At 52.0% G+C, this 12,536-nt stretch overlaps 2 protein-coding genes across 2 annotated transcripts in view; one reads left to right on the top strand and one right to left on the bottom strand.

Moving 5' to 3' along the window:
* Nucleotides 1-10,379, bottom strand: part of LOC129504787 (olfactory receptor 2AG2-like) — a 109,175-nt gene extending 98,796 nt beyond the window's left edge. Inside the window, exons 1-2 of the mRNA XM_055317657.1 lie at nucleotides 10,359-10,379; nucleotides 8,602-8,726 (exon numbers count right to left, since the gene is read on the bottom strand). The gene's annotated coding sequence lies outside the window, so the exon portion shown is untranslated. The remainder of the gene's footprint in view (nucleotides 1-8,601; nucleotides 8,727-10,358) is intronic.
* DCHS1 (dachsous cadherin-related 1) overlaps nucleotides 1,801-12,536 on the top strand; it is a 35,253-nt gene continuing 24,517 nt past the window's right edge. Inside the window, 1 exon segment of the mRNA XM_055317655.1 lies at nucleotides 1,801-1,998. The gene's annotated coding sequence lies outside the window, so the exon portion shown is untranslated.

Genomic DNA, 12,536 nt, shown 5'->3' on the forward strand with positions numbered 1-12,536 from the left:
CAGAGACAAGAAAATTTTCAAAAGCCACAAAGCTTGTAAATGGCAGAGTCTGGACCCCAAACCAGGCAGTCTGGCTCCAGAGTCCACAAGCTTAGTCACCATACCATACTGCCCTATCCAGTGGTTTGTTGTTCAAAATAAATGAGAGCAAACCCTGTAATATGAGAAACTTTGTAAGGACTCAAATATAAGGTTACTCCCTCTTTCCTCAGGGAAGATTTTGGAAAAACAAAAAAGCAAAACCTCACCCTATATTCAAGCTTATACGGTATTTGCAGATGACTCCCAAATATTTATGCCCATCCCAGACCACTCTTCTAAGCTACAAACCTACCTACCCAACAGGCACTTCAAAGTCAGCAGCCCAAGTCAAAAGTCATCATCTTTCTACATAACCTCCCTGCAAGCTACTCCTGCTCCTTTTGTCTAGTGCAGTGAAAGTTACTACCATCCACCCACCTACCCAAGTCGGAAACCTGGATGCTTCCAAGGACTCCAGCCTCTTTCACTCCTTCCTTTCAAAAATCACACCCCCTTCTGCTTTAACTGAACCTTTGTCTTCTTTTCCCAGAAGTTCCTGATTTCCTGATTTCTTGGTACCATTTATACACTTCTCAAATTCAGAATACCTTTGGACTCACGACCTACTTACAGTCATAAGGGAGGACAGAAAGGGGGGGGGCAAAACCTTTCCAGTTCCTGGAAACTCCCCAGCTCTGATTGCAGGTCTTCCCATTTTCTCTCCCGAGTTGACTCGCAAGCCCCTTCCCCATTCCCTGCCCAGCTTCCATCTCATTTTTCCTTGTCTGGGGACTATACCCTGAGTTAGACCACCAGCCGCAAACTCTTCCTTTCAATACCTGCCTTCCACTCTCTAGCCTCAAGCTCAGGATGAAAGAAGGATGAGAGGGAAAGAGAGCTAAGGCACGAAGACGGGGACAGGGATAGAGCGTGAGATCAGCAGAAGTAACTAGGAGGGGATGGAAAGGTTAAGATGGGAGGAGAGGATGGGGAAAGAAGAGGCTAGAGAAAAGACGGATGACAGAGGGCATGGGGAGAAGGTGGGAGGACAGGGAGAAAGGAAAGGAGATGAGAAGGGCAGAAGGGGACAGGGAGGCGGGGAGGCGGAGAAGGAAGCCGGTGGAAGAGAAGGGATGAGGAAGGAGATGGAGAATTTGATAGACAGGAGGCTGGGGGGGGGGGGAGGACCGACGGCAGGGGATGGGAATCGGGGGGCGGGTGGAGAGAAAGGGGTGAGAAGAAGAGGATGGGGGAGAGGGAGAAGAGACGGAGAGAAGAGGGTGGGAGGGAGGAGGGCCGAGCCAGAGAGAGCAGGACGGTGAGGGAGAAGAGCGGACGACGGGGGAGCAGGGGCTGGGAAGGAAAATGGAAGGAGGGGACTACGGAGAGGATGTCGAGATCGGGATGGGAGGAGGGGGCCGGGCGAAGTGACCCGGAGAAGGCTCGAGAACCGGGACGCGAGGACCGCGCGGCGCTGGGGCCGGATCCGGAGCGGCGGACCCGGGCCGGGAAGTCGAGGGGCGGAGGGAGGCCAGGCGGGCGCTGGGGCTGCCGCGGCGCGGAGCCGGGAGCGCGGAGCGCGGAGCGCGGGTGGGGGCGGGGGCGGGGGCTCCGCGGGCGGGGGGGCGGGGGGGCGGGGGCTCGGGTTACCGCGCGGAGGGCGGGGGAGGGGAGGGGAGGGGAGGGGAGGGGGCGCGGGGCCGCGGCGGCGAATCTCGCATCCTCCGCGGGGCGGCTGTGTAGGAGGCGGCGCCCCGGCGGCGGCGGCGGCGGCGGCGGCGGCGGGGAAGGACGGACCGACGGCCCGGGGCGCACGGACCGACGGCCGGCTGCCCGGAGCTGATCGCGGGCCCGGAGGCGGCGGCGGCGGCGGACGATGCGCGGCCCCAGGCCCCGCGCGGGCGGGCGCTGCCCGGGGGGCTGACCGCGGCCGGACGGCGCCCCAGGACCGGGCGAGGGAGCCTGCGCCGCGCGGAGGTCAGTGCCCGCGCCCGCCCGGCCCGTCCGGCCGCGCCCGCCCGGCCCGTGGCCTCTCCGGGGCGGCGGCGGCGGCGCTGGAGCCGGGGGCTTTGTTCTGAGCCGGAGACAATGGGGGAGGGGGGGCCTGGGCCTGCGGGACGAGGCGAGCGTGAGCGTGAGCGGGAGCGTGGGGGCAGGGCCCGGGGGTCTTTGTGTGCGTGTGTCATCGAGTCGGGTGCCTGGCGGCGCGCAAGTGTGGACGGGGTGTGGGTGCGGGGAGCGGGCAGGGAGTGCGTGTGTGCCACTCCGGGTGGGAGTCGGGGCGTGTCACCGCGAGGTTGTGTGTCCGCGCTGTCTGTCTGGTTGTGTGTGTATGTGCGTGTCACTCCGAGGGTGTGAGGGTCAGGATGAGCGTGTGTCATGGTGAGCACGTCCCAGTCTGGGTGTGTGTGTGTGTGTGTGTGTGTGTGTGTGTGTGTGTGTGTGTTGCCCGCCTCTGTGGGAGCCATGTGTCAGAATGTGGAGGATGGGTGTGTGACAGAGATGAAGTGAGACAGAGACAAAGAAACTAAGGAGGAGAAGTAAAGAGAAACAGAGGAGATGCAGGCAAAGCCTGAAGTGGAGGTGGGTCACCCGGGCTGGTGCTCCGAGTTTGTGTCCACCATGCGTAGATCACAGTCTTGTTCAGGGGACAGAGGGAGGTCACCACAGGCCTGGTCCCACGTGGAGGGGGTGGGGACAGAGAGCTCCAGAAGCACAATGAACTCAGTGTGGCGTGGGTTGGGACAGCAGCCATGGGGTCATAGGCCAGAAAAATATTGTTACTTATGTCAACTCCTCAAATACTCACAGGGGACACAGTCATAGCCCCACTCAACCCACAAGGGACACAGTCCTAGGCAACACACATCCACAAGAGATGCCTTCACACACCCCCAGGAAGCACTGTCAGAGCTAACAACATACACCTACAGATGATGCTTTCAGGAAAACACACGCTCACGGCAGAATTGGTGCAGCCAACATATTCCCACAGGATCACTGTCGGGAGACTTATTACTGCCAGACTTATTACCTCCCTGGAGACACTGGCACAGCAATGCACATCCAGTGGATACACCTTCCCGGCCAACCCGTCACCTAGATTATACTTCACCAAAGCTGCCTGTATATAGCAGGTGCCCCAGAGACCTGACACTAACAGGAGGCTATGCTGCAATCACCCTTACCACACACTCGCTTGTACAACCCATAGGAGACACACTCTCAGGTGACATGAATGCACCAGGAGCGAGCTGCAATTCCTGGACAAGTTCCCATTAACTTGTGATGCTCACACCACTAGTCCTTCGCATCCACAGACTTCCCAGGTTTAACCTCTTATTCCCTGAAAACTGGAGACCTGATCAGTCTTCCCCTCACCCTATAAGCTGCCATGATTCTAAGTGTCCTAATATCCCAGCCTCACCATTTCTTGAGCTCCTTAACTCTTGTTATCTTCTTCCCTCCCAGACCACTCTGGAACTGGTCCGTCTTTAAAATTGTAAACTCCTCCATTCCACTCTCTGCCCATAGCTTCCTATGTCCTTCCAGCTCTCAGATAGATGCCCTCACTCATACTTATACTTACCCTTCAGCCTCACAATGGCCTCTTGCCCTTGACGTCTTTGCTTTCTCCTGATCTTCCCCTTTCTGGCTTTGCGCTTTCCTTCCAGTTTACACACCCAGGAGTATCCCTTCAGACGCTCCTTGGCCATTCTGTCCCATTGTCCTTGAGCCCATCCATCCCATAAAGTCTTATCCCAAATTCTCAACCACACCAGGTGATACTAATATAAATTCCACCCTCAACTGGCTCTCCATAAATAAAAAGGTGACAAATTTTCTGTTTTCTTCGTACCCCTTAACCTCACATCCCTCACTCTATTGTTTACAGCAGACTAATTAGTCCACTGGTTCATTCATTCAGCAAACCCATATTAAGTACTTCCCCTGTGCCAGGCAGTGTGGGTGCTGGCATTACAAGGGTGAATGCTCTTTGCCCTTATGGAGCTTACAGGCTATCAAGTGAGTGCTGTAACATGGCAGCACACAGCAAGGAAAACTAAGCCAATGTAGGAGGGACAGAAGAGGCTTTCTGGAAGTGACATTTAAGTTTAAGCTTAAACTTGATGGATAAGTAGGGAGTCAGCCACGCAGAGGAGAGGTAGAGACGAGGTGGATTGGGTAGGGAATATTCCAAGCCATGGGAGCAAGCATGGAAAAGTCACTTGCAACAAGTATTGTATGTCTGAGAGGTAAAGCAACCCAGTGAGCCTGGCACTAGTAGCATGATGTGAGGAGAGGTGAGAAAGTCCAAGAGAAGTAGATAGAGAGTTAGATCATGCAGTTCTTGTCGGTCATAGGAAAAAGACTGTCTGACCCCAAAATAATGGAAAATCGCCCAATCATTTGATACGATCTGATTTGGTTTAGAACTACCAGTCTGACCCTGTGGAGACTGAAGGGCAGGATCTGAAAAGGAGGATGGTTGGCTGTTGCAGGAAGCCAGGAAGGGAGAATGCTAACTGAACTGGACTGGTGGCAGCAGAGAAGGAGAAGAAGGTGGTTTCAAGAGTTGTGTAGGCAGCGGAGTCAGCAGGGCTCGGTGGCAGAAGGGGTATGGAGGTTAAAGGAAAGGGAGGCAATACGAATAGACAATCTGGTCTCACTCACTGAGAAAAGTGAGGCCATCCAGTTTGAATTCCCTCAGCTTCCTGCCTCCTCCTTCAAATTTTATCTGCATTCTCCTCAATCTTTTCTCCCTCTCTCCTATAATTACAAAGAGGTGTCTCTTCTATATAAAACTACTTCATCCATCCCCTCCTGCCTCCATGTTGACCTCACTCAACTAATTATGCTATGTCTTATCCATGTCTCCAGTTTCTCCCTTTATATCTGTTCTTCCTGTGAGCACACACAGAGCCTCCAGTCTCCCCTGCCTTCCTTAACTTGGTAATCCCCTATGTGCTAAGTGCTCATTGGGGATTACCAACCACTTGGTGTGGTTGAGAATTTGTGTTGAGACTTTGTGGGATGGGTGGGCTCAAGGAAAATGGGACAAAGATTGGCTAAGGAGTGTCTGAAAAGTGATCTCTCACTTTGCTTCATTGTGAAAGGGTCTTCTGCGTGGAGCTGTTCTCACTTCCCCTTTACTCCTGTCCTCCCAGGATACTGGCTCTCCTAAGAGCAAGTGACGTCTCACCTGCCAAATCTAGAGGTTCTTTTCACAAGTCCTCAACTGCTTGACCCCTTGGCATGGTCTGACATAGTTGACCATTCCTTTCTCTTTGAGCCATTCTTGTTTTATAGCTCCTTAGCCACCGTTTTATTCTAGCTCTCAAGTGCCAATGACACTGCTAGGTGATGGGGATACTATGAGAGAAGACACTACTCCTACCTTCAGGAAGTTTAAACCTCGGTGGAAAAGACAGGCAGATAAACAGATAATTACAGTAGGATGAGGTCCATGTATCTCTCTCCCAGAGCTCCTCCTCACTGTTCCTTCTCATTCTGCTTTGAAGGCTCCTTTGGGGAGCCCCTATATGTACCGTTCTTACAGTTCTGGCTTGGATCTTCTCATTATCTCACTGTCTACACTCCTCTAGGTGATCCATCTCATTAATTCCCAAAGCTATAATTATCACCTATATAGGTTGATGACTCCCAAATATCTACCTCTTCCAGACCTCTCTTCTCACCTCCAGAACTCTATATCTGCTTCCTACCTGATCTTTGCTATATAGCTCACAAGCCCCTAAATGTCCAAATCTGAACTCACTCCTTCCTCCCCCAAATCACCATCTCTACTCATTATCAAGCTACAAATCCAGAAATTAACTGCAGCCAATCCCTTCTCCACGTGTCTTTTTTCCCAACCCAGAAAGTCACTGGAACCTGCCTGTCTTACCGCCTTTCCAGCTCTCTCTGGCATCCCATTCCCTTTGCTCCATGGCCTAGCTGCTGAACCCACCTCACCATCTTTCCACATAAACTACTGCAAGAGCTTCCTAAATCGTCTCCCTAGACTTCTATTCTTCCCTCTTCCAATCTGTTCTTTTCATTGTAGCAAGAGGGCTCTCTCTCAAGTGCGAGTCCAGCCATGCATTCCCTGCTCAGCATTCTGCAGTGTCTTTCCATTGTCTTGGGTAAACTCTCTACTTTATTGAGGCTTACGAGATCCCTCATGATCTGGCTCCCCCCAGACTCCCCAGCCTCATCTTCATTTCCCTACCTTCCTCACATCCCAAGTTCTAGCCATACTGAATTCCTTGTAGTTCCTCAGAGATACTGGATTCTTCCATGCTTCTGGCCCTTAGCACATTCTGCTCTCTGACCCAAAAGCCCTTCACTCCCCTCTTCCTCTGGCTAGCCCCTTCCCATCCTCAGATCTAGTCTCAAACCCTGCCTTTCCTGACTCCACCATGCAGACTTGGGATCCTCTTGTCTCCCAGTTATCATTGCCTCTTCCGTGTTCTGTCTCTCTGACTGGGCTGGGGCCTCTTGATGGCAGAGTTGTGTATTATATTCCTGATGTCCCCAGGGGCCCTCCACATTCACATTCATGGCAATAAACAAATAAATGAATAACTGAGGCCTCTCACTGCACATGCCTCACCCTCATTCACTCTTTAGAACACTGACATCTGGTCTCAGCAGCCTACATAGTCGAGACATTTCCACACATACCCACTTATCCCACTGGAGACACTGCCACTCCCCTCTCCCACAAACTATCCTTCCTCACCCTATGCCCTCCTCTCTGCCTTGCACCTGAGCTTCTCTTTTCCTGGCTCTTCTTCCTCTCCCTCTCTGTACTTTATTTCTCTTTTATTCAGTTGGCAAATTATTCAAGGAGCACCAGAAATTCGCAGATCCAAATATTTTGGGCTAGGTGCCTACTGAGGTTCCTAGAGGGAGAGGAAAATGAGGAAGCTGTGACCTGCTGTTAGATCACAAGGCACTATAGTGGCCACCTTCTGCTCTGCTCCACCAGGCCCCCTTCCTTGCGTGGTGCCATAGGCTGCTTCTCCTTCCAACACTCCTCACACACACCCATGCTGGGCCCTCCCAAATCATAGCACCCTTGGCCCTGCCCCTCCCCATATCAGGTTCCCAGACACTTGTGCCCACTTCCTCTTCCCTATCCAGCCTATCAGAGGTAACAGAAGCAAGACTGGACTCTCTGATGCCCTGGGACCTGCAAACAAAAGCCCCTCCCAGAGGTTTATGCTGTTGGATCCCATCTTCATCCTGGTTTCCCACTGCCTGCCTTTCCTTGGGCTCCAGGGTCCATGTCTCCTGGGTAACCCTCTGACTCCCAGGCATTTCAACTACTGACATTTGGGAGGGGTTACTACTCGGTTCCTGTGTCCTCCTGTGAGAGGGCACCTCCTCTCATCAGTCAATCTGGAACCCCCAAGCTTGAGTCAGGATGCCCCTCTGTGTTCGCTTGGCACACTGGAATGTCTTTTTCTCTCTCTAAGCTGCTCATAGAAGGAGCTGTTTTCTCTCAGAGCCTAGATAGCACCACTCATTTGGTTGGTGAGGAAGGAGGAGGGGAAGGAGGAAAGGAGAAGGATAGAGGCTACCCCTCTGATCTACCCCTCTACATCTACTCCCCTTTTCTTGGGTGAAAATGGAGGCAACATTAAGAGAGCTGTTTGAGAATTCAGAAAGAAAACTACTGTTAAGTGTTCAACTGTTAACTTAGTTAATTTTACTCCCGACATCTCCATCCCTCTACTGTGTTCTCCTGCCCTCAGCCTCCCACTTCTCTAAACTTGTGCTTCCCTCTTGATTTCTCTGGGTTGCTGCTATTTTCTCACTTCCTCTGCTTACTCCAGCCTCACCAGCCTCCTCATCAGCCCAGACTCTGATTGTCAGGGTCAGACCTTTGGAATAGGCCCTTGCTGCCCGTCACTAACATCCCTTGTTCCCTCATCCTTCTGTGCCTTTCCCTGCCTTACTTGTGAACACCACAAAGGCAAGGAGTCCAATCTGTCCAAGTCACTGCTTTATCTCTACTGCTTAGTTTGATGCTTGACCCCTCTTCAATAGATACTTGTTGAATCAATCAATTAATGAATCATTTCACATGCATGCCCTGAGCTTGCCTCTCCCCATTTTCTCTTTGTCTCCTAGAGACCTTCAAGCATCCTCTGGTCCTCCTCCTGTCTCACCACCTGGCTCCATGCCCACCTGACCTTCCATGCCCACTGCCAGAGTTCCTCTCCTATGGCAGAATTCTTCCTGTTGTCCTTCATCAGAGCATTCGGAGCCTTCCAGCGGGGAAGCAATCCAGGGTAACCAGGCACTAGCTTTGGAGCCGTGTCCCACATCTCTCTGCTACCCGTTGAGCCTCAGTTTCCTCATCTGTGAAATAACACTTACCTGATGGTTTTTCTGTGTGACTGGCATACAACAGTAGCAGCTGATATTTACTGAGCCCTCACTCTGTGCCAGATGAGTGCTGAGGTTTTGGTAGCATTCTTTCATTTAACTCTCCTGTCAACCATATAAAGTGGGCATTTTAATCCCCACATTACAGAGGAGGAAACTAAGAAAGGCTGAACAACTCACCCAGGGCGACACTGTCAGTGGCAGAGTCAGAATTTGCGCTGAAGTCCACCTCACAGCAGATCCCATCTTCTTAATCATGCCTGTGCACTTACAAAGCAGGAACTGTGTGCCAGACACTGTTCTAACTGCAAACACAGTGTGGTGAGTACTCTTATTGCCCTTATTTTATAAATGAAGAACTAGAAGCACTGAGAAATTTGAGTGGTTTGCAAGTGTGAAGCTGGGCAAAAAAAATTTGGTTGGCCCCTGAGTCCACATCTTCACCACTATCCTGTCCTGCCCTACTGTGATATATTGGCTCCCTATTATAGAAGTGTGGTGTGTATTGATGAATCAATCTATGCTGACGTCTGGTCTATGGTGAGTTGTTTAGTTGATTTATTCTCTATCATTCCCCACTGCAGGAGGCTTGCACCCTTCGGACTCTCCTGAAACTATTCTCCCCAAATCTCCAGTGAACTCCTTACTGCTAAAATCAATGGCCACTTTTCAGCCCTCATCCTATATGAAGTCTCAGCAGTCCTGGACACTATCGATCCCTCCCTTTTAATATTGTTGAAATATTTCCTCCATTAACTTCTGTGATACTGCCTCCCTTTTTCTCCTCCAAGAAGAAGAAAAGTCTTCTCAATCTGCCCCCTAATGTGACTCCTTCTTAGGGTACTGCCCCAGACTCTTCTTCCTCTGTACATCCTAGCTGATGGGTCTCTATACCCATGCTTTTCATCACCCCTGGATTTGTCCAAATCCCTATCTCCAACCCAGACCTTTCTCCTAAGCTGCAGACCTGCAAATCCACCTGTGCCTGGGACATCACCATGTGGGGTTCCCGATGGGCACCTTAGAAGTGGCTTCTCTCCTCTGTGGTATCCTAATGGCACCACTGTAGTAACCAGGCCCATAACCCTGGAAGTCAGTCTGGGCCCTTCGATTCCCTCACCTTTCCCGAAGCATTAGTGGCCAAGTCTTGTCAGTCTCACCTCTTTTATCTGTGTCTTCTTGGTCCCACTGGTACTGACCTAGGCTGTCACAGACACCTCATACCTGGTTTCCCTCCTCCCATGGGTTCTCTTCCTCAGGTCTCTATTGTCTTACTAGGATTCCCTCCCTCCAGCTCCCCTGTCATTTCTCCCTTTCTCCATCTCTCCCTTCTCCCTGCATCCCAGGCAGCATGGAGTGCATAGCTTTCCGATCAAACTGGGATTATGTTAACCCGGGAAAGTTGTTTCATGCAAAGCCTGTTTCCTCAGTGGAAGGCAGGGTTGATATGATTAAATGAGATACTGTCTGTGAACTCCCTGGCATAGAGCCCAGCACACCATAAAAATTCAGGGAAGAGACTTTACCTCCACTCAGATCTGTCCCCAGCCTCTCCCTGAAGTGGCTCCTAGGAACTGAAGGACACAGCCCTCCCATGCGTTTTATGTTTTATGTTATCTCGGGGATACCCTGAAAGCCAGTTTGTGTGCTTTCTCCTCCCTCCTCCTCCCTTTCTGCTTCACCCTCCTCTCCTCTCTGCCCCCCAGCACAGCTCTGCCTCCCACCTCTATCTGCCTCCCCACACCTCTCCAAGTTAGCTCTGCCTGACTCTGACTTAGCTCCCATCTCCGTAGTAACTGGATCATTCTCTCCTTTGCCCTTTGCCACACATGCTCTCTCCTTTGTCACACTAGCGCACTCTCCTGCAGTCTTGCCCCCCACACCAGCATTCTCAGTCTCGTCCTCTCCCCTTTATGCCTGGCCCTCCCTTTGCTTACCAAGGCTACCCTCCTCTTCTGCCATTTCTGCACCAATCTGCCTTTCTAGTACCACCCCCCCCACCCTGTTGTCTTTCTGGTCCCTGCCCCTCCCTGGCCCTAGGACAGGAAGTTGAGGGTGGAGGCTTGGGCGGTGCCAGCTCCCCTAGCCTGCTTCCCTTCTGTACCTCCGCCACTCCCCTGCTTCCTCCTGGAGCAGCACCCCCTTCCCTTATGGCCCCCCTACCACTCCCTCCAACCCACCTCTCTTTCCTCTCCCATGTTCCCCCTGCTCCCGGGTCCTGTAGACACAGGGGCTGTGGTGGGGGGAGGACTGACATCACACTGCAGGCCCCAATGAACAGCCTCGCCCCTCCCCCTCCTAATGAGAACCAGCTGTGGTTCCAGAGGCCCAGATGTGGGGCTAGAGGGGGAGAGCAGGATGGAACCAGAGGACAGAGCAACAGGACCGGGACAGTGAGGGCATGCAGCAAGGCAGAACTGGGTGGAAGAGAAGTGACTGATCTGGGGGCAGAAAGAAGATAGGTCTGGGCAGGAGACAGGTGGACACCTAAAGCCAGATCTGGAGAAAGGGACAGGATAGGCCTGGACAGGGAAAAAGACAGGAACAGGGAGGGGGAGCAAGTGCTGGGGAAGAGGCAGTGAGAAGCACTGGACAGATGGGGAGATGGTGCTGAGAGGAGAGTTGGAGAGAGGATGAGACGGTCTCTGGAGAGAGTCTGGAGTGCGAGTTTGGAACTGGAAGCTCTGGAGCAGGAAGTGGTGAGGCACAGTCCAGACAGAGGCCCCAGGGACCTAAAGGTCACAGCTGCAGCCACAGAGCTGACCACGAGTGCCCCAGCAGCATGTGTGAGAGCATGCCTGTGTGTGGGTGGGTCTGTGAGTGTGTGTGCACGTGCCTGCCGGTGTGTCTGTGCACACATGAAAATGCATCTGTCTGTGTATGTGGGAGGGAGAGGGTATGTGAGTATGCCTGTGTATTTGTGTGGGGTAGGGGGAGCAAGTATCATGTGAATGTGCCGGTCCATGTGAGGCCTGTGAGAAATTTGTCTTTCTGTGTGCAAAAAGCATGCCTATGTGTGTCTGTATGCCTGCATGTGTGTGTGTGGGGGGGAGGGGGATAGGTTCCATGGGAATGAATATCCCTATCTGTGTGTATGAAAATATGCTTCTCTGTAAGGAGAGGTATCTGTATTGGCAGCATATATGTTAAAGTAGCCCCTGTCTACATAGGTATAAGTGTGTTGAGTGTCTGCATGTGAGTCTGTGCACCTGTGGATCTGGCTGTGTGTGGATCTGTGACTTTGTGAGCATGTACCTTTGTGTGCCCACTGTGAGACTGTACAGGGGGAGTTTGCATTGGCTGTGTGCTGAGGAGGGCAGGGTCTACACAGGTTGGAGAAGGGGCATCTGTCTGGGCCTGAATCCCTCCTATTCAAGGCTGTTCATTCATCTGAGCTTTTATCTCATACCATTCATACATCCTTTAATTCAGAAAATGTATCGATCACATGCCATGCTCTGTGCTACACACAAAGGTGAATGAGATACAATCCTGGCCCTCAACATAGCTGACATTCCGTCTCTAGATGGGCAGACAGAAAACTATAATAACAGTAATAAATATGTTGATCCCACTATTAGTTCTTTCCTCACCAACCATAATAGATTGCTCTTCACTGATTGACTAAATGAATAGGACTGACTCTTAACCCTTGACCCCTAACCAGTCTCTAGACCTAGATCCCTGACCTGGGCCCCTGGGCCATCCCTGTACACTCAGCCTCTACCCCCATCCCCCCAGTCAGAGCTATGTTCACTCAGACCTCCTTGTTCTGAATTCCTCTGACCTGCTATCCCATGTGGCAGTTCCATGAGCTCCTCAGACTGCAGTCTCCAAGGACAGGGGCCTTAGTGCACACAGAGAACCCCAGAATTCTGAAGCCAGGATGAAGGGATTCATCAGAGATGGTGTTGGGAGCTGCTGAAGAAGCATCTACCAGATGCTCAGCTCTGGGCTCTCTGCTTCCATTGTCTCTAATTCTCACAGAATCATATGGATTAGGAAAATAACTGAAACTCTAGAATCCCTGCTCTTTTTATTGCCTCACACAGGTGGGAGAGATGGGGGTTGGAAGTGTTAGTGAGAGGTCAGAAACTCCCTTGGGAGGACAGGAA

The sequence above is a fragment of the Nyctereutes procyonoides genome, unplaced genomic scaffold (assembly GCF_905146905.1).
Source record: "Nyctereutes procyonoides isolate TBG_1078 unplaced genomic scaffold, NYPRO_anot_genome, whole genome shotgun sequence".
Classification (NCBI taxonomy): Eukaryota; Metazoa; Chordata; class Mammalia; order Carnivora; family Canidae; genus Nyctereutes; species Nyctereutes procyonoides.